The following is a 22,023-nucleotide window of genomic DNA, read 5'->3' as shown; positions in this document are numbered from 1 at the left end:
CTGTCCCCGAAATGCGCTATTAATGAGGGTCTAATTTCGGACGTCGAATCACGCAGTTTTCAATCAAAATATAGCAAATGTTCGTGTAATGTAGCATTTAATGAAAAGTTATAGTCACTAAATAAATTATTTGATTTGATAGTAAATAAAGGTCCGCGTCGGATACATGTACAAATTATGATGTAAGTACTGCAAAGTTAAATAGTTAGGAGTAAAACAGAATGACCACTCATTCCAACTTTAACTAATTCACCCTCTACGGGTACGAGTCTTGGACTATGCTAACGGAGGACGCCAATGCACTCGCCATTTTCGAACGGCGTGTGCTAAGGACTATCTTTGGCGGTATGTGCGAGCAGGGCATATGGAGAAGGAGGATGAACCACGAGCTAACTGAGCTGTTTGGCGGTGCTGATATCCTGATGGTCCTCAAAGCCAGAAGGATACGATGTCTGAGGCACGTGATGAGGATGTCGGACTTATGCCCCACCAGGAAGGTGCTCGTCAGCAACACGTTCGGCACGAGGCGTAGAGGAACGAGCTCGTTGGCTGGATCAGGTGGAGTCGAACCTGTCAGAGATCGGATGCAACTGTGGTTGGAGAACTGCAGCCCAGAACCGAGATTCCTGGAAACGGATTGGCGACCTAGCCATGTCTTCTAGACGTGCTCGTACATGAGCAGGCCAAGACGAAGAAGAAGATTTAAACAATCCTATCGCCGTTCTAGTTCTAGGGATGCATAACTTCAATACGAAACCATACAACAGTGCAGGAGAAATGAGAAAGCTCTCCTCCAAGCGAGGAAGCTCCACTGGTTGGGTTTCCCACAAACAGATGGTGCCACCAGCTATTTGCTATTTTCAGAACGCATCAGTCGTTTGCCGTCTGCTAAACGAAGTCTATATTCAGTTTAGGTTGAGAGCTTGAGTCGTTTAGAACCCGTTTAGTGGTCGTTTAGTGGATTTGTGGCACTAGGGTAATCTTCGCAGAATAAATAAGCGACGCAGAAGACGAACGTAACATCACTTTACGGTAGAAGATCCGTAGAAATCGGTATAAGATTTGCCTGATCTCACAGCGCTTCGAGTGAGCACTTAATCATTCCAGTTGAATAAAAGTTCTTCAAAACAGTTATCGATTGATCGAAATCACATTAAGGAAAACATAGGTAAAACAAATCGAACAGTACAATAAACGACTGTTACTTTGTATCGCATTCGCTCAATGCGTTGGCGACATAAATTTCGTAATTTTTATTAACGATTATCGTTAATTTTTAACGACTGTTAATTTTTAACTGCCGCTCTGGTGGTACAGTCGTCAACTCATACGACTAAACATCATGCCCGTTATGAGTACATGCTCCGAATTGACCGTGCCCCCATACGCAGGACTGTTTATCCTGCTATGTGTCAATCAATAAATCACCTAAAGGCAAACCCACAAGTGATACGGGGAGGCCTTGACCGAACACAGTTCTTTTGCAAAAGAAGAATTTATTTACCTACAGTGGATCGCCGTTTATCCGGGCTCATTGGGTCTCGACCTCGCCCGGATATGCGAATAACACGAATAATGAATCAAACGATACATTTGATGTCAAATTCTTGTTTTTTTTAAGTTTATTTCGTGTGTTTTTCCAATGAGAATACAGTGGAGCGCCGTTTACCCGGGCTTCTCAGGACCTGACTTCGCCCGGATAAGCGAATAACACGGATAATGAGTCAAACTATATATTTTATCACCAATTCCTGGTTATGTTTTGGAAATTTTTCTTATTTTTTGATAAAAATAACCCAGTTTTTATTAACTTCATATTTTTCTAACGAGAATATTTGAAATTTGCCATGAATTATAGTGTTTTTTGTTATGACAATGTGCTCTTATAACCGCTTTTTCAAATATCCTCCTCATAACGCTATGTCACTTATATATTGAACTTCATTTCTCAACAGCACGGATAAACGGAAAGCCGGATAAAAGGTACCCGGATAAACGGCGCTCCACTGTATTTGAAATTTGTCATGTATTAAAGTGTTTTTTGTAATGTCAATCTGCTCAGATAGAATTTTTTTTCTAATATCCTCAGAACACAATGCCTTCTTTGTATTGAACTGTCATTTCTAAACAGCACGGATAAACAGACGACCGGATAAAAGTTACCTTAATGAACAGCGCTCCACTATATTTCTTTAAGCTCTTTCACACCGGACGAATGTGACAATTCGCACGTTCGACAAACTTAGCTCGTTGCAAAATTAGTTAATGAAAAACAGGCCTTTCGTGATGATCGCGCACCATGCAGGTATGAAGACAACACGAACTTTGTCGATTACGCGTAAAAACCAAAACTGATTAACTTTATTTAAAAAAGGAATTTTAAAACTGTGTCGGTTAATGAAAATGTTTCAACACTAGTAAACAATGTTATTTATCATTTTTTAACGTTTTTTGTTAGACCACACGTCATTTTAACAGTCAAAATCGCGAGTGCGTCGAGAGTTCGTACCTATTTTGGAATATAGAGCCACAGCCGCATTGAGCTAAGTTCGTCGAACGTGCGAGTTGTTACATTCGTCCGATGTGAAAGAGCTCTTTTGCAATTCCGGCTAATATCAGTCACTGCCTTCAGGCGTTCAGAAGATTTAGTGGCAGTGCACACATGCAATTTAACACAATATACCTAAACATTAACATAGGAAATATATTGTTTATGTAGGATGCCGATCAACACGTCGGATGAATCGCAACCCAACGGTCAAAAGCCGAAGATTTTATATTGACCTTTCGCTTTTTCTATCTGTCTCTCGCTCTAATTTGAGTGATTCTCCCTTCGTGAGTATCCACGAGCCCCCTCGTGTGGTTGTTGTTGTTAGAAGTTGAAACCGAAACCCCCTCGTGCGCTGCCAAAATCAGCGAAGAACAAAATCGAGTGGCTCAAGCGAAAAACCGAAAAAAAATGATGAACGAGTATGCTGTGACAATAACACACGCGCGCGCACAAGGCGACACACGAAATCTGGTGCGATACCGGCTTTCAGTGGAGCAAGTACACATATGCACACATTTGGCCACACCAACGCTCTGTTCTAATGCAGGTAGTTTTCTGCTGTCCTCTGCTGTCGCAGGTAGTTTTCGGACTAACGGCTCCGGAGCCGGCTCCGACTTTTTCCCGGAGCCGGCTCCGCTCCGACGGCTCCGGAGCCGGCTCCGCTCCGACCGGCAGTCCAGTGAGGTTGGTCCTCCTGTGGTGTTTCAGCGATTGGTGGTCAGCGAATAATCCCCGGGAAAAATGGAGTTTTGTTTAATTTGAGGTAAGTAAAAGTGATTAAAATTATTTAAAGACATGCTCTTTTCTAATTAATATCATTTTTCTTTCATTTCATGTGTGTTTCACGGCGAACGGAGACAACAAAACCTGTGGCTGTGTCGTAGTGTTGGCGTATTGGGCCCGTACAATGTAGCAAAAGGAACTAGGCGCAACAGTGAGGAAGAGCAGAAAGTGTTGTGACGATTTTGTGATTTTATTCACTGTGTGAGTGTGGAAAGTGTGTTTTGAAATAATGTGCGTAAATGTGAAATTCAGTCCAGTGTTCGTAGTGCATGTGTTTTTGATTTTTGTGAAACATGTTAGATTAATGTTATTAATTTCAATAAATAGAATTGTTGTGATATAATTCTGTGCACTGTATCATTTTGGAAAGAAATCCTGGCAAAAAAGGGGGAGGGGGCTAATTAACCGAAGGTTCGTGCCGAACCCCGTTCGGGTTCGCTTCGGCTTCGGGTTACTTCGGAGGCTGAGACGTTTCGCCAACTCAGCTTCAAAGTCAGCTTCAATCTCAGCGAATCTCTGAGTGCTGGTGACCGGTGGGTGTTGTTGGAGATGGAACCCAAACCCCTTCGTGAGCTCTCCAAATCAGACGAAGAGCAAAACCGAGTTTTTTTTGCTTGGCTGAAACGAACGAGAGAAACAGCGATGATGAAAAAAGTGTGCTATGAAAAAGTCTCATCCTAACGAGCACGCGCCAACGTTTTAGCCATGAGAGAGTATGTGTGAGGTAGGTATATTTTGGATTGTAGTGGTGCTACGTTTCTGCTGTCAAATTTTTTGTCATTCTGTGTGGTTTACCAAGTGCCAAGTGCAAGTGTTCATCAAGTGTGTTAGACAAATGTGTTAGAAAAGTGCTAAAATGTCGCAAAATTGCAGCAAAAATGGGCATTTTTATGCAAAGTGCCGTATACTGATGGACAAGATTGAGCTCTCGTACCAGGAAGCTCTCAAAGAGGCAAGCAATTGTCCCGCTGCCAAACCTGGGTAAGTAAAAAAGCAAGTGAGTGGTTATTTGTCAGTGCATACCATGTTATATTATTTATTATTATATAAAATGTGCAGTATAATTCAGTGCAAAATAATTCGGGGTAAAAGCGGTCGGACCGGTCTGGTGGTACAGTCGTCAAGTCATACAACTTCACAACATGTCCGTCATGGGTTCAAGTCCCGAATAGACCGTGCCCCCATACGTAGGACTGACTATCCTGCTACGGTAACAAAAAAAAAGTCCCTGAAAGCCAATGCCACTTCACTAGTGGGTACAGCCAGGCCTTGATCGGCAGCGGTTGTAGTGCCAAAAGAAGAAGAAGAAGAATTTGGTGCATTGATTTAAGGGCACCAAAATAAAAATATCTATGTGCGAATCGGTGCAAGAAAAAAAAATATTATCATACCCGGGATATATGTGCGTGTGTCAAAAAGCCGCGGCGTGAAAAACGGAATGAGATAAAAAAATGTGCGAATCAATTACATTATATTTTGTATTTATAATCGTCCTATAATTTCCGTCAATTTCAGTGTTCAGTGTGATAAATGTGTTAAGTGTTCAGTGAATGTGTAAAAATGTGTTTCAAAAGGGCGGTCCTGTGGTACAGTCGTCAATTCGCTCGACTTAACAACATGCCCGTCATGGGTTCAAGCCACGTATGGACCGTCCTTCCGTAGCCGGACTGACCATCCGGCTGCATGGTACAAATTATGTATCAAAAACTTAAATAGTCCAGCATGACCGCGCAGGACGCGGACGTCAAGTAAAATATGAAAAAGTGTTTCAAAACAAAAATTAGTTTTGAAAAAACATTATTCATTTAATGTGGCCGCTAGTCGTGAAGAGCACGACCTATGAACATGCCCGTCATGGGTTTAAGGACCGCATGAGCCGAGCATCCTATAAGCAGGGCAGGGTTAGTTGTGTTGGACAAAAAAAAGATAAAAAAGGCTTAGATTAGTGGTTAAGAGCAGTAGCGCAGGGTAGGAAAGTGGTTCAGACTGGCAAAACGAATAAGGTTTCCACAGGTTCACTATGACAAATGCCACAATACCGGACGTGAATCGATTCTTTACTATCCGTACGAAACCAGAACTGACTATCCTGCTTCTCTTACCATAAATTCTCAAAAGCCTTTAACAAGCCATTGCGGTTGACACGATCCAAATGTAAATTAAAAACCGTGCGATCATGATCAAATACATTATTAGTTGCACTGGTCAATCGGGCAAAAATTTGGTCCGTTCTATTATTGCAGGTAGCCATTGTAGTGTGGCGACGGGAAACACCTAATCAACAATTCAAATGTCGGATCGGAAAGCAGAAAACAAATATTCGATAATACAGCGTTCATCATAGAAACTATATTCGTACTATAATTCGAATAAATAATTTTTTAAAAAAATATCTACACACAGCAAGTGATTTGTTTCCTTATTAACAAAATCCGACATGTAACAAGTTCGATAGAAACGTTGTAATTGTTTTACATGTCTTTTATTTAATTATACTGTTGATTATAAATTATCTTCCCAATCAAGACTTGTCGGATGACGGAACGGTTCCGGAAGTGCCGCAAGACCAATCTACGACATCAAGCACTGCCGGAACAAGTGCTGAAAACGTCGCGGATGATGCTGAAAACGACCACGGGGAAAATTATCCGAACGGGGAGGACAGCGACGATTTTTATCACGGCGCTTCCGATGAGAATGACTCTTATGAGATCTTTGACCATCTAAGTTTGTTGGATTGTCTTAGATTCTTTGCAATTAAGAGTCAGCTCCCTCGTTCGGTGGTCAATATGCTACTGGCGATCCTACGGAAGAAGGTAGATGCCACTCTTCCAAAAGATAGCCGGACTTTGGTGCGAACACCTCCTCGTGCTGCTGGCAGCATTTATAAAATCGGGGGAGGTGACTTTTGGTACGGAGGATTTTCGCCAGTCCTGACCAAGTATTTTCAGTAAGTATATTATGTTTTGAGTTATGTTTCAATTGCTACAAAAAATCCTTTATATTATTATTTATAGAAACATCGAACCCCGAGACGATCCTTTCAAGCTAGACGTATCGGTCGACGGGCTACCGCTACATAAGGGTGGGCCGACCCAGGTCTGGCCTATTCTGGTGAAAGCGGTAGACTTGCCTAAGCTTCCACTCATGTTGATGGCCACATATAGTGGCCATACAAAGCCGGTAAGTGTGGAAGAATTTTTGCGGCCGCTATTGATTTTAATATCATTCAGCGAGGAGGCTTGACCATCGGCGATAAAACGTTGCAGTTACGGGTACGCAATTTTATCGCTGATCCACCGGCTCGAGCGTTCATATTAGGTAACGAAGTAAATAACATTATCGTAAACCTTTTAGCTAAATACAATATATATTTTATTTTTAGCAACGACGAACCACAACGGATACGACAGTTGTTTAAAGTGCACTTGCCATGGCGAGGGGTGTGAAGAGGAAAAAAAAAATATTTTTGATTCCGTCGATGCTCCCCTTCGTACGGACGAAGGGTTTCGTGGTAGAGTCATATTGAACCATCATCAGGAGTGGCGTACACCTTTAGAAGAATTAGACAATTTTTATTTAGTCGATAACGCTCCCACGTCGGAGCGTGAACACCTGTGTGACGAGGGGTGTTCACGTTTTATGCAACGGGGATTTATGTTCGGCAAATTTCCCCGTGATAAAAAGTGGACACCTCTCCAAATGGAAGCTGCGACTAATTTTTTAATGCAGACGAAGCTTCCTACTGAGATCCATCGATCATTTCGGCTTCTCAGATATCACGCCTTTTGGAAAGCTACCGAGTGGCGTAGCTATCTACATTATGCATCAGTTGTGGTTCTGAAGGACCTGGTAGATCCAATCGCCTATGGTCACTTCCTGCTCTACTTTAGTGCTGTGACAATTTTTACGACCCAATTTCACCAGCACTTGTGGCTCCGTGCTCGAGATTATCTTCGCATATTTGTTAAGAATTTCGGCCAAATCTACGGTCGAAAATATTTAACAATCAACATCCACCTTCTCGTTCACATTTATAAAGATGTTGAAAATTTGGAGCGCTCGACGATTTTTCGGCCTACGCAACAGAAAATTTTTTGCAAAATTTTCCACGCTGGGTCCGAGCGGGCACGAAATGTGTGGAGCAAATTGCAAACAGATCAAGCGATCTAATGAGCCTTGATCTAGTTGCTACCCCGCCAGCTCCACAGTATCCGATGTTGAAGGCAAATGGTGTCGGTCTACATGTGACCGCCGATTTTGTCTTGCTGCCAAAATTTCAAGACCAATGGTTTTTGACCAAGGACAATGGCATAGTAAAATTTTTGAGTGCGAAAACATCAAGCTCGCACGATATCACCGTAGTTGCGATCCGGTTTTTAACCATGGCCGCGCTTTACGAGATCTCAGCAGAAGGCGGTGTTATTGCACCAATGTCTTCTGCTGAGATCCACGTTTACCAAACGATGGAAAACGCGCCGGCTGTGGTGGTGGAGGTTCCATGGACTGCAATCAGATGCAAAATGGTTGCAGTGAAGCAACCCACACGTCCTCTTAATCTCCCTCCCATTGATCCTTCGCCGAACTCAACAACTCCTTCCGCCACAGCCTTTTTTCCTCTTCTCCACACCTTTATTCCTTATTAATTTCCTCCCTTACATAGAGAAAATTGCCTCCTCGACACCCTCGAAGACGACGTGTGGTTGCACATGGTAAATAAAAAATTCATGAAATTGCAATAATTTTTGATGAAATTGTAATGAAATTGTAAGAATTTGGTCTAATTTTTCCTCTTGTTACAGGTAAACTTCCATCGAAACTCCGGATAATTCGTGCCCATCCATCTGTGATATGGACGGGAAGGTGGACAAAGCGAACATTAAGAGGGGGGGAGACCTTTTTAACAGCACTACGGGCAATGTTAGGACATGTTTGCCGTGCTGGACACTGCGTATCCGTATCAGGCATCCTCCAGGCCAGCTGCCTTTTCCCCATAGTTAATGGAACAAAGCGGGTTGGGGTTTTGTGTGTGTGTGTTTTTTTTGGAACAATCAAATATAAATTGTGCTTTTTTCTGTTGGCCTGTTATATGAAGGGCAGGCAATGGTGCATGCGGCTGACATGGCACCTAGATTTTATTTTCCTTTTTTTGAATTATCTTGAATTTTTTATAGGTTAGTTAAAGTTTAGTTTGAATTTTCCTTTCTTTAGGTTGAGTAAGTAGGTTTAAGATGTAATTTTACGTTTACATTTAAGCTTACTTAGAACTTTTTAGTAGTAGTGGTAGTCTTAACGATACCATTGTAGTGTGAATTTAGATTTGATTGATTGAACTATTTGTATACCTCTAGTACCATAGTTGGTTGCCTGTGAAAAGGATTTTTTTTCTTCTATTTGACGGAACGATCAGCACGTTCCTTTCATTGTATATGGCATAACACGGCTTACGAGGCTTATAAAGTACAACGCAGTCAGTCTTTGCTACGAGTAGGTCAGTCCATACGGGGCTTGAACCATAGAATAATGTGTTGTAAAATATTGCCAATGAATTCGTTTTGCTATTTCATTCAGCACCATGTTTTTTTTTTTGGTAAACATACCTTTCCACGTCATCTAAATTCGTTCATTTTTGCATAACCATGACAAAGAACCATAGTTTAGTCGAAGTAAGGTTTTAACCTTACTCAATTGGTATAACATATATAACATAAAATATAAAATACACACAAAACTTAGGAATTCTCTTGCGTAGAACAAACTAGAGAGCATTTAGTTATGTTGATTACTACACACGGATGGCTGATGATAAAGCTTTTCATAGGAAGTATATATTGTGCAATTTGAGCACAAAATATAACCAATTGCATTTCATATAATGTGCATATAACTTAAATGGCTAATTGCCCTGAGGCCAGGATATGTAACATGACAAAGCCTCAGTTATATTACTATGTACCCAACATCAACTTTTGCGTTAAACCGTGTAATCGACATAACAATAATAAAAATAGCAATGTAGATTATAAAAACTTTTTTGAGCATCACATCCGCAAACGACGTTAGCAAACAGGCAAGGCAAACACTTCACAAAAAGGTAAGTTAATTTGTTAGATATGATTGTTACCATTTCTAACGTTATTATTTGAAATTTACAGAACAAAAAATGCACAGGCACAATGCTACCGTCAGACACACTAAACTATGTATATCAATTCTACAACAAGATGGTATACTATTTGGTGGAACCACACAAGCAGGACCTTCGCATCGTTGCGACACGCGAACTCATCAAGGTAAGAAAACATTATATGCATTAGTTTTACGCACTGCATTAGTGCACCGTTTTATGGTAATTGTTTTTCATCATTTAGTCTAGTGCATAGTCAATGATGGACACAATGTTAGTGAGTTTTCCCATTTTTTTCAATTAATGTTTATTTTCATTTTAATTCAAGAGCTGCTCAAAAGCGATGATGCCGCAAAGAAGACAAAGCGAAGGAAAAAAGCAAAGAAAGACAACATTGAACATCGATCATCACTCAGGTGGACTGAAGGAAGTGGAGTGAATAACTATGAAGGTAATTTAATTATTCTTTTTATTTCGTTTACAAACAACACTCTTGCGCATGTTCTTGCAAGCAAGGCGGCTCTTGGAATTACGCAATTTTGATTTTAAAAATAATTGCGCCCTTTTCAACGTTACAGTTTCATTTGAAGTTCGACCAACGGCCATTAGAAGGTGATGGACATGTTTGTACCGGTACATAGGAATCTTCGGACCATTTGCTCCTCCGCCCAGCCAACTGCACTTGCAAAGGAAGAGGGCGCTAAACAGCTTAAACACTGCTTCGTGCATTCGATTGTCTGGAGTATTCGAAGTAAGAGAATTCGATATTCTTCTAGCAGTAGCGATAAATACATTTTTGTCGCTCAACATACTTTCAAAATTGTCTAAAGCTTCTATGTTTTCTATTTCAGCCGGTCTAGGTGTTTCATCAACTTCATCTATTGTAAAACAATTTGAAGTACTCGCCGGGCAATTTGGACAGGTAAAAGAGCTATTCAAAACATTCTTCTGGATAATAGCTTTCGTTAACTTATACAAATGCTTGTTTGGCTCTTGTAATTGATTTAACAATGTCTCCAGCTGTGTGCAGCATGTACTACAAATTACTCTTTCTTCCGCACATCCACTAGGAGCACCGGTTCTGTGGTGCAACTCTATTGAGGATGTTGCTGACGGTAGCTGGAGCGGTGCTTCAACCGGATTAGAATCCTGTATGGCCTCAATACACGGATCAATCGAGGATATTTCGACAGTGGCCAATGGAGATGGTTGACGTTCAGCAACGCTGGGTGCAATCTCCGTGCGGTTGCTTTCCACAGCAGTTGTTATGGAAACGCCATCGAAAAAGGCTAGCGGAGGAGCCTCACGGACGTCAACGCTAGAAACTGTCTCCGTGGGATGTTTTTCCACAGCTCTCTGCCGATTTTCAGCTACATCAATTGTCAACGGAGATGGTTCACGGACGTTAATGCTGGTCACCGGTACCACCGTGCAGTTATTAACAGATTGTGGTGTTCCACTGTCAATAAAGGCCAACACAGATGGCTCACGGGCGACAACGCTGGGAACGTCAAGCATGTTGCGCTTTTGCACAACAGATTTCTGTGAAACATCGCCAAAATAGGCCAAGGGAGGCGGCTCAGTAACATCACGGGCCTCCTTTTTCGTTCGCGGCTTTTTCGATTATGCTTCCAATACGTTGAAAGACGTCGAGGGTGGCCGGGACGTGTTGTACAACGTTAGATCTTTAGACGGTTTATCACTGACTTGCCGTTTTGATAAACCCTATTAAAAAATATTAACGGTGGTGGATTTTCATTCAAGCTACTTTGTATTTTGACTTTGCAACTGTATCACACAAAATAAGTTTGTAATTGAACTGCTTGGATACAAATGCTGCTTGCTTGTACCAATACTAATGTAGCATATCTGCTATACAGAACATATTGTAATACACACTATCAGCCATAGACACATAGTAACACACTTTGGAAAGCCAAGTCACACCATTGTAACACATTCATTATAACACATTCAGTAAATCAGATCATACCATACACACCCGGAAGAGCTCAGGCCACACCGTTCATATAAAAACAATTGTGACACATTTAACAGAACCAACCGAAACGTACAAAATAAGCAGGAACAGTTTATGCTTTATAACCCAAAGCAGGAACAGTAGAAGCATTAAACCCAAAACAGGAACTTAGTGACAAGAACCATTGTTCTTGTCAACAAAAGACAAACGTAACTAGCTTAGTGAAAACAATAACTTTCCAACATACAACCCGGAACCAAATGTGTGAAAGTCTTAACGTCATTTGAGTATAAATAAAACCAACTCCGATCATGGCAAGTCAGATTCGTTCGGACTGTCAGGATAGGACTATGCCCATCCTACATCTATCGAGTTCTCATTTAAAGAGTTTAGATATGTCCCCCTGCCCAAGGTAAGGCCTCTAAACTCCAACGTTTCCAGTAAGGGAAACCTCCTAAAGGTTTCTATGATCGCCTGGACGATCAAGTGTCGAACGTCCACTTCGAAACAGTATCCACCTCAGTTCTACTTAATTCGGCAAACGATGACGAGGGCCACCCTGACCAACGCGAGTTCAGAGTTACTACATGGCAACCGTTCCAAAATCGAACATACCGTGACTATCTCAAAACATACCACATGGCGACCGTAACAGCCATCAAACATATTACATGGCGACCGTGACCTTAATCTGCAATCGACGGGCAGAAGTTTAAACAAATTATTTGTGATACGTACAACGGTAACGTACAGCAGTATCGTGCTAACGCATCAAATAGTGTAAAAAAACGTGCGTTTTTGACCATAACCGGTATACGACGGAAAAAGTGTCAAATGTGCAAATTTGTATTGAACAACGCAACTGGCACAAGTGACCCAAATAAAAAAAAACAATCGCTATGAATGAGCGACCAAAAGCAAATACAGTGTGGTGTACAAAATGACAACTCATCGAAAATATAAGTGATGAACCGTTTGAAGGGCGAAAAAAAAGTGATGTACAGCAATACAAAAAAAAAGTGTTTTGACAACCTTCCTCAACGTGCAAAAATGCAACAACATTATGAATAAACCCTTAAGCGATCAGTTTGCAAACTAGAGCTACCTTGAAGTGAGGAACATCGCATCAACTAAAGTAAACGGAAATAATGATGTCATGAGTAATGAGAAGCAGTGCAGTGAAACCATAAGCAATACCTATGTAGAAGTGATGTTCATTGGAAAGGTGATAGAATGAATGGCGAGAATACAGTCCACGAGATGTAACCAGTGTGATTGAATGGAACAACCGTTCCCAACGTGGAAGATGAGAAGACAAGGCGAGTTCACTGCCCAATATGGATTGGCATGCGCGAATGGACATAGGGTCCCAACCTCGACAAGACGTCGAGTGACGACTGATGACATCGTAGAAATTCTTATCAGACATCGAGTAAACACCAAGCATCGATTAAACACCAAGCACCGGTAACGAGGCATCATCATGAGCAGCAACAACAAAGATACATGCTATGTATTCAAAAAAAGGTACCGTAAATACGAAATTTTACTGATCAGACTGCATAAAGTTGCAAAAAGAGCAAAAACAGGCTAGGAATTTACTTAAATTGTCTATAGACTGTGACAATATCAACAATAACAAATTGAACGATGCAAAAATTGTTAGAGAAAATAGAAGAATCAGACATAAATTATGATCAGGTGAAACAGCTGAACAAATGTAGGCTCTGCCTCTTCAGGCAATTTGACTAACAATAGAAACTAAACCAGACAAAATGGCTGACATTATGGAATTAATTAAAATCACCACTTCTCTCATATCAAAGTATGATGGTAATGAGAAAGATTTGAAAAATATGGTGTCAAATTTAAACGTACTAAAGAAAATAGTAAATCCGGAAAATAAAGAAACAATAATAGAACTGGTATTAGGACGTCTTACAGGAAAAGCGCGAATTGTCGTAGGGGAAAACCCAACCTCAATCGAAGATATAATTAGCAAATTACAAGACAGGTGCAGCATAAAGGTAACACCAGAGATCTTAGTATTGAAAATGGACAATACTAAACAGATTGGAAGGATAGAAGATTTTGGAAGCGTTATTGAAAAATTAACGCAACAACTAGAAGAAGCATACATTGCAGAAGAGATAGCGCCAGAAGTAGCAAGAAAAAAGGCAACTAAATCAGGAATCAGTGCATTGAGTTATGGACTCAAAAATTTCGAGACCAAAATTATAATGAGATCGAGTAAATTCGAAACCTTGCATGAAGCAATAGAGCGAGCAGTAGAGTTGGAGCTAGAAGACAGAATGAAAAAGGGAAATAATGATCGTATAAAGATCCTATATGCAAACGCTAACAGGAACAATAGAGAGTATGGAAACAACTACCAAGGAAGGAATAATTTCAACAAATTCCAAAATAATAATAGATTTCAGGCACAAAACCTACCCAGGTTCCCACCCGTAAGATATGCACAGAACAACAACAGAAACAACAATAGGGATTTTCAACACAAAGATACCCAAGTTAATTATCAAATTTACCCAAATTTTAATCAATCAATAACAACTAAAACACCATCCAACAAATTCAGTTATAGAAATAATAACAATTTCAGTTTCTATAAAGGCCACCATCAGTTAAGCGATTGTAGTAGTATGAGTCAAATTAACCAAGGATATAATAATCGCGAATACAACTATAACAACAGTAGTCAGAACAATTCCAATAAAATCCAATGCTGTTATGTAAGAACAGAACAAAACAATCATACACAATGCAATAATCAAAATTACGAAGACTATACAGATACTATTCAAATGAACGATCGAACTCAAAAAGATTATAAAAATATTAAAAGCAAAACGATCTATTTAAACAGAAAACTTGAAGATAGATCAACAAGAAGAAATGCATTGAATGATGAAACAATTAATGATATGAATAAGTCAAGAGACGACTCTGAAAGAATAATTAAAGAAAATAATAACTTAACAAAAGAATATGAAAATGATACTAAACATTATAATAAACATGAAAACAAACAACATATACAAATGATTACAACAAGTAATGACAATGAGAAAAATATTGTTGAAGAACAAGTGACAGATAGTTTATTACTGCTAGACAAAATGGAAATAAATGATGAGATTTCTTGCAACAAAAATGATACAACCGAGCTAAAACATGTAAAGAGAACAAAACGTAGCATCAAATCAAAGAAGAATTATATAAATGAATCAAGCAATGAATTGTATTGCCAGGATAAAAAGGCTAGAAAAATGAATTATTCCACATTATGTGATGTAAACGTAAAAGAAACAAGAAGAACTATTGCTTACGAAAAGTATCTAAAAGAGCTCCTAGTAAAATTTCATAATGTTATCTCCATGCTAAAAGTCATAATATCTATAAAAGCAGAAAACTCTAGATGTGAACCTAACGAACAAATTATAGGAAAATCTAAATATTTTATAGGAAAATTAAATATTCCCAATTCTTTATCTCTAAACAATAGATCTATTTACATAAAATATTACCCACCTTAAGAGATAAGAAATGATTTTATTACTAAACCAACAAAAAGCATAGCAAAAAAAAATCAGTTTAATTAAATGAAAAGAATAACTTCAAAAAATTTCATTATTTACGTTATTCTATTAAAGGGGGGAGGTGTAGCATATCTGCTATACAGAACATATTGTAATACACACTATCAGCCATAGACACATAGTAACACACTTTGGAAAGCCAAGTCACACCATTGTAACACATTCATTATAACACATTCAGTAAATCAGATCATACCATACACACCCGGAAGAGCTCAGGCCACACCGTTCATATAAAAACAATTGTGACACATTTAACAGAACCAACCGAAACGTACAAAATAAGCAGGAACAGTTTATGCTTTATAACCCAAAGCAGGAACAGTAGAAGCATTAAACCCAAAACAGGAACTTAGTGACAAGAACCATTGTTCTTGTCAACAAAAGACAAACGTAACTAGCTTAGTGAAAACAATAACTTTCCAACATACAACCCGGAACCAAATGTGTGAAAGTCTTAACTTCATTTGAGTATAAATAAAACCAACTCCGATCATGGCAAGTCAGATTCGTTCGGACTGTCAGGATAGGACTATGCCCATCCTACATCTATCGAGTTCTCATTTAAAGAGTTTAGATATGTCCCCCTGCCCAAGGTAAGGCCTCTAAACTCCAACGTTTCCAGTAAGGGAAACCTCCTAAAGGTTTCTATGATCGCCTGGACGATCAAGTGTCGAACGTCCGCTTCGAAACAGTATCCACCTCAGTTCTACTTAATTCGGCAAACGATGACGAGGGCCACCCTGACCAACGCGAGTTCAGAGTTACTACATGGCAACCGTTCCAAAATCGAACATACCGTGACTATCTCAAAACATACCACATGGCGACCGTAACAGCCATCAAACATATTACACTAACTCACTAATATTCGTGTAGTAATACAGTTTAGCTATCAATACTAATAACAGCTCATTATTGCTCATCAATATTAATCCCGCTTGTGCTGTTAACAATAAAAGCACGTGTAAGGTATACTTGTATGTGTGTGATTTTATTTAAGATCGAAAGAGCACGAGATCACCAAAAACTCTTATTGAGAGATTTTTTTGTGATCTGCTCTCTTAAAACAGATTGAGAGAATACCTAGGGGACAAAACCAGCACGCTTTCTCGTTCTGCCAACCTGATAGAGCGGGCGCTCTATACAACGTTTGCGGAACGAGAGAGAGTGTTGGTTGTTCCCTAGGGAGAGAAAAAAATCTACTGTGAGAAAAATACGAAAAACACCCCGCCCCTCTAACGGTTTTGCTTCGGCTTCGGGTTATTTCGGGTGCTGAGACATCCCAAGTAGCCACCGAAGCTTTTTTCTCCCAGTTTCAACTTCCTCATGACCAAAAACTGCCTTCTTTACACCAAAATTTACACTTGATTTAAAGATGTGACAAACTTACCTTTCTGCTCGAGGATCAATTGAACCTTGAACTCCTGTGCACACAGTGTCGCAATTTGAAGAGGTTTGGAGAACAGCTAGCGATAGCAGCACACATCTGAAACTTGTAAAGTGCAATGTTTTAATTAGAATAAATGTCACATAGCACTAGACACTTAGAAAAGGACACTTACCGAAACAATTAGATGATAAAAATTCGTCCTCCGATAAAGCAAAAAGAACACCGCGGATGGTGCAGTACGGGAAAGTGTTTTACGCAGGAAAAATAGTTCACGCAGCACACAAACACACTCTCATGTCCACGGTTCAGAGCACACTGAAGTCGCTCTTTGGCTTGGATGGAAAAGAGCAAACACCCAGATGAGTGCGATGGAAGAAAATGACTTGTGTTTAACAGGGATGGGTAGAATCAAACACACGAAGTGTACAGGAGAATTCTCTTCGTGTGGCAAGAGAGAATTGACTAACACCCTGATGAGCGAGAACGCAACAAACGTTGTAGAATGTAGAAATGGGATAGGAATAGAGAGCGAAGGCAGTTTTTGGACATGAGGGGGTTGAAACTGGGAGAAAAAAGCTTCGGTTGCTACTTGGGTTCTCTCTTGCCACACGAAGAGAATTCTCCTGCACACTTCGTGTGTTTGATTCTACCCATCCCTGTTGAACACAAGTCATTTTCTTCCATCGCACTCATCTGGGTGTTTGCTCTTTTCCATCCAAGCCAAAGAGCGACTTCAGTGTGCTCTGAACCGTGGACATGAGAGTGTGTTTGTGTGCTGCGTGAACTATTTTTCCTGCGTAAAACACTTTCCCGTACTGCACCATCCGCGGTGTTCTTTTTGCTTTATCGGAGGACGAATTGTTATCATCTAATTGTTTCGATAAGTGTCCTTATCTAAGTGTCTAGTGCTATGTGACATTTATTCTAATTAAAACATTGCACTTTACAAGTTTCAGATGTGTGCTGTTACCGCTAGCTGTTCTCCAAACCTCTTCAAATTGCGACACTGTGTGTGTGCACAGGCGTTCAAGGTTCAATTGATCCTCGAGCACAAAGGTAAGTTTGTCACATCTTTAAATCAAGTGTAATCTTTTTAACCAAATGTGTCTATTAATTGTGTATTTTCATCAACAGCCTTCATACAACACCGCGGTTGAGGCGCACCAAATCTGAATACATCTTTCCTGAACCAAGCAGGCTGAACACGCGCACCACCACGGGCTCCAGCGCGGTGTGAAGAGGGAAGAAGAAAGGACATAATTGGAAACAGCCGCGCCAGGTTTCCAACCACCGTGTGTGTGTATGTAAGTATGTGAGAACACATCCCTACTAGCAATGAGAATGAAAAAGTGTGCAACTTTCAGGCGAGGGGCATGTAGAAGCATGGGGAGACGGTTGGAAATACGCGGAATTACGCGGAGGCGCGAGCGTGTTTTGGTTTCTACACAGTTTTTGCACTCACACAATTACACATGTGTGAATGTGTGCGTTCACTTTCAGCCTGCACGCTCAGTTTGGTTTTCTCGCAGCGGCATGCGTGTATCGGTGTCTCGCTCGCACTAGTGCAGCGAGTGTTCCTCTGTGCGCTCCCTTTCTTGCCACCACACGAAATCGTCAGTTCAGCTCAAAGGTTTGCCGTGAAAGGCCGCGCGCGTGTTAGCCTAAGTCCCGGGCGATCGAAGTTTCGCTAAGTTGAAGTGTTGTGCACATTGAAATGAAGCTGCGCTTTTCTTTCAGCATTTAACTGAAATGTGTGATTTGCGCTGCTTTATTTCAATGTTTTTTTGCTGTATTGAACATCAACAACGGGATCCACGCAGTTAGACGGCTATTTGAAATACGACGATTTTTTTTATATAATGAATGTGTGTGGTTTGAAGCAAGATTGTGTGAAGCTATGTATTTTATTTAAATGTGCTTTTATTTTCAATAAAAGTGATAAAATATAAACCGAGTTTGATGTGTTTAAGTTTTTGTTTTGATTCGGGTGCACCAAGTCCGTGTGAAGCAAAGCGTACAGCGCGCTACGAAAGAATCGAGCGGGAGGGGGTGTCAGTCCAGCGCAGCGCAATTCGCAGGAATCAAGTGGGAGGGGGTACCAGTTCAGCGCTGCGCAAGCCGAAAGAAACGGGAAGGAAGGGGTATGATGAAACAGCGCGAGCGAGCGTTCTTCACAGCGAGAGCGCCTCGTGTATTTTAAAGGCAAACAAGAGAGCGCATTCTCTCCGTGGTAGCGCTCCATCCGCCATTTTTTATTCTCAGCCCAAAACTACGGACTACGGATCCGAGCTTGGGCCGGACCCCCACCGCGTGTTTTTACCTACCCCTCGCCTGAAAATTTCGTTCTCTTTGTCTGTCGGGATGTGTGAATCCTCTTGTGGGAACTGCAAAAAGAAGAGAATAAAGAGTGTGAAGCAGCTAGACTGCTGCAGCCAAATCAAGAGAGTGAATTCTCATTTCATTCCGAAAAACTGGGAGAGAGTGATGACATGCGAGAGAGAATAACGGGGCGACTATGGGCTTCGGACGACGAGATCCGTTCGCCGCGGTTGTCAGAAGGCGCTCACTTGGCGCTCAGTTTTAAAATAACGTACCATTGAGAGCCTGTAAGGACCACGCAAAAAATGAGACCACAAATTTTCAGTGATTCAGGCCGAGGGGTATGAGGAAGCTTGAGGAAGCAATGAGAAACGCGCTGGGATGAGAGTTCGCATTCTGTTTTACACGCGCGTTTCACTAACACCAATACAAATACCGTGCTTTGACGAGCGGTCTGTGAATGTGTGTGTCTTCTTTCAGCGAGCTCACCAACTTGGATCTGCTCGTCACATCGTGTTGTCTCGCTTACACTACAGCATCGAACCATCGCTCCGAATGTCCCCCCCCCCCTCCTACGCGTACTAAACCACCAGTACAGCGCGACGCTTTGCCGGAGATGGTTGTGCGTGTTTTGTTCTAAGTCCCGCGCGCAGTGTTTGTGCGTTGGTGCGCATTTCGTTCAAAGTCTCGTGCGCCGGTGTTTTGGTAAAGCGTGCAGTGAATAAACAGTGTGCACAGACGCACATGCAGTGCGTGGATCGACAGGTAAGAATTTGCTGAACAAAGGCAACGCAGATTGTCGACAAGTTTCTCACAGCCTGGATCGACCCGCTACTTTGCAGTATGACGCCATTCGTGAGTATGAAGGATTCTAAATGTGTACTTTAGTGTGTACTTTATGTTTCAATACAGTGTTTAATGTAACCAAAAATGACCGTGTTTGTGTTTGCTTTTAGAATAAGTGCATGAAAGAAAGCGAAAAACAACAAGCTTTTGATGTGTTGGTAGCATGGCTCGAAAGAACACAAACACACCGTGCTGCAGAGCGCACCGTGCGTTGCGGGTGGGGTGGGGGAGGGCTCGCGTGAGTGGGTAACTCATTGGTCGAAGAGACACTGCCCGTCCGGCAAAATGAGTGTATTTTTTGAGTGATTTGAGTACCGTCCCCCGTTAGCAGTTACTCTTAGAGGAATGAGTTACACCCTAGAACGAGCCTTCCCCCTCACCCCACCCGGAACGCACGGTGCGCTCTGCAGTTCTCAATGTGTTGTGTTCTTTCCAATCATGCTACCAACACATCCAAAGATATTTGTTTCTTTCGTTTCTCGTTTTCTTTCATTCATTGCCACGATCGCAAATACGCACTTATTCTAACAACAAACACAAACACGGTCATTTTTGGTTACATTAAATACTTTATTGAAACATAAATTACACTTTCAAAACACATTTAGAATCCTTCATACTCACGAATGGCGTCATACTGTAAAGTACCGGGTCGAGCCAGGCTGCGGGAAACTTGTCGACAATCTGCGTTGCCTCTGTTCAGCAAATTCTTACCTGTCGATGCACGCACTGCATGTGCGTCTGTACACACTGTTCACTTCACACTTTATCAAAACACACCGGCGCACGAGACTTATAACGAAATACGCATCAATGCACAAACACTGCGCGCGGGACTTTGAACAAAACACGCACAACCATCTCCGGCAAAGCGTCGCGCTGTACTGGTGGTTTTGCACGCGTAGGAGGGGGGGACATACGGAGCGATGGTTCGATGCTGTAGTGTAAGCGAGACAACACGATGTGACGAGCAGCTCCAAGTTGAGCTCGCTGAAAGAAGACACACACACATTCACAGACGGCTCGTCAAAGCACGGTATTTGTATTGGTGTTAGTGAAGCGCGCGTGTAAAACAGAATGCGAACTCTCATCGCAGCGCGCTTCTCCGTGCTTCCTCAAGCTTCCTCATACCCCTCGGCCTGAATCACTCAAAATTTGGGGTCTCATTGTTTGCGTGGTGTATTTCGACAGCGTCACTCAAATCACTCAAAAAATACACTCATTTTGCCGGACGGGAAGCGCGTGAAAGAATGAGTTCTACCTGCCGGGGTCGAACGTTCCCGTTTGTATGGGGAGAAATCCGCGAGGTTTTTCGCTCATGAGCGTCGAACGGATTTCGTCGTTCGAAGCCAGTACTCGCCCCGTAAAACTAGAAACACGAGAGAGGGCCACACGAAGCGCTTTCGGGGTTTTTCGCCTTCGCGCACATTTTGCTTTATGCGCGCGAAAAAGTGAGCCTTGATGAGCGCGATGGCTCCCATACAAAGACCTTCGGCTTTGCTATCTGGGATTTCGCCAACTCAGCTTCAAAGTCAGCTTCAATCTCAGCGGATATCTGATTGCTGGTGACCGGTGGGTTCTTATTCAAGCGCTTATTCAAGGGATCTCTGAGTGCTGGTGACCCTTGGGAAAGTACAATGCTGTAATGCATTAAAAATATCACATACAAATTAACAGTGCCATTTTGACACCCTCACAAGGTACCTTCCAAGGATGGTTTGCAGAACATTTTTCACCACGAATTGTATCCTAATATCGGACATAAATATGATAACTTATGATACTAATGAAGCGACGCGGTTAATGTATTCCTAAGACAGCTTAAAACAAATGCCACACTTTTTCGGGAACGCACCTCTGAGTTTCAGTTATTTTGTTTCAGTTGATGGTTTTAACAAATAAATCAATGGTTAAATAATAGAATTGCAGAAGAAGAAGCATTTTTCTTTACTTGTTTCAACGATATTCAAATTTACATCAACAAACGAATTCATTTGCATTCGATATTTTCCTTGAGGCACTGTCAGATTTCATAAACCGCATCTTGCATTTTGCGTTACATGCTGTATACGAAACAAAGTACACTCTAGTCTTTTACTTACATTAATGGAACAAACAATGATGCAACATCTATTTTATAGGCACTGAGTAACTGTAGCGATATTGATATACTTTCAGCATGATTAAAAACTAAAAACGTAATTGAACAAACAATTTGTAGAAAATTTACCTGTTGTGATTTCCTAATTCTTACCACTTCACGAAAAAAAGCGTCGCTTCGCCATTCTCACTCAAAAACGCACCATGATATGCACAAAGACAGTTTATCAGAAAACAGCTTTTGTGTCTTTCTCAATCAACAAAACGGGATACGTTTACTAAAACAAGTCCTTTTGCTTTACT

At 41.2% G+C, this 22,023-nt stretch overlaps 1 protein-coding gene and 1 long non-coding RNA gene across 3 annotated transcripts in view; one reads left to right on the top strand and one right to left on the bottom strand.

Moving 5' to 3' along the window:
• Nucleotides 1–22,023, top strand: part of LOC120961211 (uncharacterized) — a 272,641-nt gene that overhangs the window by 161,910 nt on the left and 88,708 nt on the right. The gene's annotated exons all lie outside the window — the stretch shown is intronic.
• On the bottom strand, nt 3,069–22,020 carry LOC125906621 (uncharacterized). Of its 2 annotated transcripts, none has more exons than XR_007451982.1 (3): nt 21,851–22,020; nt 16,456–16,557; nt 3,069–3,952 (listed from the first exon to the last, which is right to left on the bottom strand). It is a non-coding gene; the product is annotated as an uncharacterized LOC125906621 (long non-coding RNA). The 2 variants fall into 2 exon arrangements; XR_007451981.1 differs by lacking the exon at nt 21,851–22,020 and adding an exon at nt 16,628–17,513.

The sequence above is a fragment of the Anopheles coluzzii genome, chromosome 2, assembly GCF_943734685.1.
Source record: "Anopheles coluzzii chromosome 2, AcolN3, whole genome shotgun sequence".
Classification (NCBI taxonomy): Eukaryota; Metazoa; Arthropoda; class Insecta; order Diptera; family Culicidae; genus Anopheles; species Anopheles coluzzii.
This window is presented reverse-complemented; position numbering and strand designations above follow the sequence as displayed.